Here is a 6,527-nt window from a genome sequence, read left to right as displayed (position 1 = left end):
GGTCATCGTTATCTGAGCAGGAGGTGAGAGTGCATTTTTTGCTTTGTTTAGCTTCTTCAAATGGTTGTAATGATTGTTTTTGTTGCTTTTTGTTGGTATTTTCGTTCATGTTTTTGATTTTGCTAAATTTTTCAATCATTTTTGAAGGTCTACACGTCATACCACATGACATGTCTAAGAGAAATTTGAGGCTACGGCACATCATCCTGAACTCTGAGCGTAAAAAACTCCCAACTATGCAGGGTATGTGCATCGGACATTTCATTAGCATTCACCTTCCGTGGTACTGTATGTCCGTTTTTGATGATGCGCTTCGCAACGCATACGTTATAATTATTACTTTTCACTTTTTTTGACATTTGCACGAGTTGCAATCCCACAATTCAATGCGGCTCAATAAAAGATACGTGCAAGTTGTTATATATCGTTTGTCAAATGATGCAATTAACGTGCAAAAGAGATTAACGCAAGTTGATGAGATTAGAACTTGTACAAACACATCGAGAGTAATCATTATTGGGTGCTTTTTCAATGAGAAAATCGATTAGCTGAGACAAAGAAGATTGATAGGAAAGCATTACTGACTCCCAAAACAGTTGTCAAAGCGTTTACAACCCTTTGAATTTGAAGAAAATTTTATCAAAAATCATCAACTCGCATATCAAGGGATTTAGAATTACAGCCTTCTAATGAACATGTTCTGTGACAAGATTCCTCGTCTTCTGTATCAAATCAATACGGATGAAAGTTTGCTCTTCAACTCTATCGGGAAAGAAAACACTTTTCCCATATGACCAATTCTTTACAAAAGAATCCCACTGCACATTCTGCTACTTTTATGGCAACCAATTTATTTATGCTGCCTTTTTCGCTTAATTGGTCATTAAGCCAAGAGAGGTCTACCCCTCTCTTGAAGAACAAAAGGTTTAATGACCAATTTTCGACGTTAAATCTGGAATGCTGATATGAAGCGATCAAAATCTGTTGTTAAGCACGAATCTTATCATTGTATATTTTTTACAACCCTTAGAAATTTATGAAAAGGACCGTTGATGAGAACCACTTATCTATCTAGTGTAGTGAAAAAGCACCCATTGGCTGTGTTTAGACCAGCCTGGCATTTGTAATTGCTTGCAGTATTCTTTTGAATTCTATTGTTCCGCGCAATTGTGTTCGGTTTATCAAATGCCTAATGATGCCAGCGTGTTGGCATTTCGTTGGCATTTGAAATGCCATTTTGAGCAAAGGAATCCCCTTTTCTGGTATTTCAAATCAAACAAAGGAACCAAAACAAAGAGAAAAAATGACATTTTTGATTTTTTAAAGTATTTGCACGTTTTTTATTCAGTTCTTTCTATAGATTGTAAAATTTGCAAGATTTGCCATAGCCTAGCCCTACGGCAAAAAGTTTCAGTCTTAATGACTGCAGTTTTTGAGAAATTCCATGCATTTCATTGTTTGATCTGTCAAAGTTGAACTTGAGGGAATCACCTTTTCAGTAATGACTCTAAAAAGACGATTCCTTAAATGCCATGACAGAAAATACAATGGGAAAGCTATTAAAATCGAATCCCTCATGAGCCAATGCCAGATTACAAATGCCAGTTGGTCTAAACGCAGCCATTATCAGTTTGTCAAAAATAAAATCTATTTTTAGAGTTAGCGTGATGTGCTATTGATGAAGCAGTACTTTTTCAATTCAAGTTCAATTTGGAAGAAACGACGTCTTGTAACAACTATATTGCTATGTCGCAGGGGTCGTGTTCAGACCTAGGTTTAAAGCAACTAGGTCTACATGTTTCTTTTATATTCCTTTTGTATTTAACGGCAGGCTTCTCATTAGTTAAACCAAAGTTTGAAAAGGAATCACCCTCTGGTTTAATAAGAAAATAGTTTTTACGACTTCGTTACAGTTTTCTGAATAGACGAAATTAGAATTCGCAAGTGAAAAGCATGCTCCTTTTGTAAATGAAGAAAAAAGAACGTGAAATTTATGACTTAGAGACGGTCGGAGCATCTCTAGCAGTAATGGCTTCAACGAACATGAATTAGTGTTTTGCAGAGGGATTCCCTGAAATCTTTTTTGTTTCAAAGTATCTCGAGAGAGAAGATGACATGATTTCAAGTTAGGAAAGGAGATTCCTCGAGATCGCCAATCGACGATGACAAAAGAAAAGTGATTATAATTGAATTCCCATATCAAGAAAGTACTACTTAAACCTTAAACTTTCAGGTCTGAACACGACCAGGGTCTTCATACTGCTTATGTTTTTTGTTTCAGTTTACATCGCATTCGATGTAGAAACTTAATAAAACAAAACAATAGACCTTTTCATAAATTTCGTTACGAACATCACTTGACTCGTTTTGAAATTATTGCCATGCTGATTAACTTCCACCGGATTTTATTAAAACTACCTACTATTCATAAAACAATCATTTAATGCCTCAAGACTCTTGAGTCAAGAGACATAATCACCATGGTAATTGTTTGAATACGAGGAAAGTGATGTTCGTGACGTAATTTATGAAAAGGTATATTTCTCTACTTAAAACCTAAAATTTCTATTACTTACGTTTTTAAACCTGACTAATTGCTTTGTGGAATCAAAAAATTTTTTAAAACAGAGAATCTTTTAGAAACTTCCCATTAAAATCTATTTCAAAGGAGCTGCAATCCATAACAAATATCTTTGAGACAGAAGAATTCTAAACATTTTTGCAAGATAAAAATTCGTACCCCGGACCCCACTATCAGTGTTGAGTCCGGAATTGGCTGAGAACTCAACGCTGACAGTGGGGGAAAGGTGGACCGTGAAGTGTCTCAGATATAAATTGGGGGATTGTGGCAGCGCTTTTTCAAACCTCAATAAATTTTGATAGAATTTGAATTAAGTGCTAATTTTGTGCTCGTTGAAAAGACAAACGGGAGTAGAATATTGTTATAAATAAAAACTCAAAAAAGATCGGAAAATAAAGATTGAAAATGAGGAAGAAGAAAATGAACATCTTCAATAATTGTGCTACAATTATCATTTTCACACGAGTGGTTCTTTGTAAAATTTTCAAACAAATTTATTTCATCGAAAGATATAGTCCAAAGTTTATCAATGATTGACTTCAAAAATGATAAAAAAAACATCCAAAAAGCTGTATTTTTTGATTGAATGAATATTTTTCAAATATTTTTTCGCATTTATGACATTCTAAGATTGAAGAGTTTCTGATACAAAAATGAGATCATAGCATTATTCTACAAAAAGTTAATTTTCTTCTTTTTCATTTTCATCTTCGTTTTTCCATTCTTTGAATTTTTTTTTTTTTTTGATAATATTCCACTCAGTTTAGGATCCTAATTCAGACTATATTTAACATCTAGTACATGCGTCTCAACCATAAAATGGCATTTTTGTGAAAGGAGTGAGCCTTTCTTAAAAAAAGGTCAGATAGTTTTTCATCTGTTCTTAGGTTTATTTGCTTACTTGAGTAGTGTTGGCTTTAGCTAACCTGAGATCAGAATGTGATTGTTGTCTGCACACCACGCTAAAGCTCTAAAGGGATGTGTGAAAACATAACAATCTGACAAATATGCAATCTCGAAGTCATAAGGACCGCGTCCGTCTAAAAGGACTAGGAATGACAACAAAGTTGCGTGATTGTGTTTATGAATAGGGCACCATCAGTTTTTGACTTTCTGGCGCACAACAAGATTCTTGTTGTAGAATTTTCCGCGGGAGGAATATTTTCCTTGGATGTATAATTTTCAAGCGCCTTTAGAGGTTTACCGTGCGCGTAAGAAAATTATGAATATCTGTTACCAGGTTAGCTTTAGCCTGATCACACATTAATTGAGTCTTTATCAATCTAAACCCCCCTGTGTTACGTTTAAGATCAGCCATTATTATGAACCCTGTTATTCTATTGTCCAGTGTTCTTGTAATCAGCACCCAAGCACCAAATTCAGAATTCTTTGAGACCCCCAACATTTGTTTGAAACCCAAACATTTGTTTGAAAAAGTTTGATGTTTTAAATTTAAACTTAGAAAAAATTAACTTACATAGATTCTATTTTTTAGATTACTCAAAAATCATTATGAATGAACATCCGAAGAAAACTAATTTTGTTTTGGTTGGGTCCTTAATAATAATATTTGTAATTATTAGTAGTGAAATAACCTTCTACATAGACTGGCCTAACGTTCACAAAGGCATCCCAAACGTTAGAAGACAAAGCTCGGTCACGGCAAAATGGAGCAACGATACGATAAATTTAGATTTGTTTCTGAAGCAGATGTCACGTGCTAAAAGATTTGAAAGAAATCCCGAGTTTAGTGACGTCATGGAAAACATTGTCACACGATTGAGTCAGATCAATGATGGTCACCTTACAAAGAACAATCTAAGTAATAACGTCACAATCATATTAAACGGTGTCAATGAGATTTCAAACATCGAAACTTTATTAAACGACATTGAAACCCAACCTTCTTGGAGTAAATCCGTCAATATTCTCATTGGTTTGAACGAAACCAGCTACAAAAGACATTCAAAAAGATTGAGCAGAATTCAAAGTTTTCTACCCAATTTAAAATGGGTTCTTGTAAAAACTGATCAAACCGATTCAATAGCTAAAACTTTATCAAACATTGCTACCAAATGCAATACGAAATATGTTATGTTAACCCGAAGATTAACGAAAATCCATAACAAGTTTGACATCAATCACTTTGTGGTTCCTTTAAGGAAAGGATCCAGCGATGTTATTTCCGGATCGGTGTTATATCCAGATGGTCGCTGGAGATCCGGATGTTACCAATCAAAATTGATTTGGAGTCAATACAAAATTGAATTCGGTTTCGATATTACGAATCAACAACAACAAATTATGTGTGATTATTTTGATGGCCCTTTTGCGATGGATAGAGACGTTCTTTTGGGTTATTTAGAAGCAAAGATTAAAACCAAATGCCAAGATGTGTTATTTTATCCAGAGATCATATTTACAATGACTAAGCAATTAAAAATTATAAAGTCACACCTTTCCAGTGTATTCTATATGGAGCAATGGCAAGATTTTGAAAATCTTACTCGCAAAGATTGGCTTGATTTTGCGATAAGAAACGATATCTCTGAATTCTACGATGGCGATCTTGATAAACATTATGAATTTACTAATATTGAAGCTAAGGTGAAATGTCAGAAAACAAACAAGAAAAGTAAATCATTGCTTGAGCAAAGAGCTTGTATGAGGGACCTACATTTCATGCTAATCGACACATTTAAGCTCTTTGATAATCTAGGCTACCATTACAATAGCGAGGACGGTTCAGGTCTGGCGGCCGTCAAGCTTCATGATACTCTGCCATGGGATATAGACCAAGACTTTTTGTTCCGAAGTCAAAATTTCACGTCTCTAGTACAACACGAGTCGACATGGAAAAAACTCGGAATGTCATTTGGTAAACAGCTCAATGACCCATGCGTGAAAGATGTAAATAGGTTTAAAAAATTTTCTTGTGGCTATATAGGAATTCACAAAGGGAAATGGAAACTCGAAGCTTGGGGAGTAACCATATTCCCATACGACATATACAAGAATCCGAACCAAATATCGTATATCGTTCGAATTTTGAAATATCCATTTCCGAGCAGTCGAATCAAAGGAATTAATACAATACTGCGAATGGGAGATTATTGGTCAGCTTTTAGACCAAATCCAGGGCTATTTGCACGTGGGCGGTATGGGCTTGATATCCTAAAACATTCCCCACATTGGAGACAACAAGGATCATCTACGAGCTGGATGATGTACAAACCTAAATCGAAATTTGAAGCTTGTACAAATGAAGGACACCATTTATGCATGGATCAATATTTGGCTGATGGGAATATTCAATTTCAACGACCGTGGGCTTAATTGGATATTCAAGTTTACAAAACTGTTCAAATTATGAGTGAAAGCCTTCCTCGAATAACTATTAATTTTATATATACGTTGTATCTTACAAGTGTTAACTAGGATCATATTTTTGTCACTAAAATATTTATTAATTGTTTTGTCTTCATTTATTTTTTTGAATTCCATTTCTTGCCTCGAAGAAGTAGTGATTTTCAGAAGTTTCAGTTTTTTGGTCTTTTGCGGAAAAAGGGTGTCTGTAACCTCTATTTTGGTGTCGGAATCGTATTGTTTTGTTCGAAGTTGAAATATATTGTTTTTTTTATGCCACGATATAAATTCAATAATTGTTCTATTGGCCGAAGAACAACTACGGTATAGGAAATGACATTTTCGAGATTTCGACCGTTTTTTACCTAGTCAGTGAGAGGCCAATGTGGCCAATGTTATGTTTTTATTTGTCTTGCCCAGGGCAGGGCAATCGATTCAAAACCAACCATACGTGCGGCCCAAAATTAGGCACTAGAAATCGGACCATTAGAGAAAGTTTAGCAAAATTTGAGCAAATTTTAGCGAGATTTCCCTTACAGTGCATTTTCTTGAAAGGCAAAATATGGTCACATATTTGAAA

Source organism: Clytia hemisphaerica, unplaced genomic scaffold, assembly GCF_902728285.1.
Source record: "Clytia hemisphaerica strain Z4C2 unplaced genomic scaffold, Clytia hemisphaerica genome assembly, whole genome shotgun sequence".
NCBI lineage: Eukaryota > Metazoa > Cnidaria > Hydrozoa > Leptothecata > Clytiidae > Clytia > Clytia hemisphaerica.
This window is presented reverse-complemented; position numbering follows the sequence as displayed.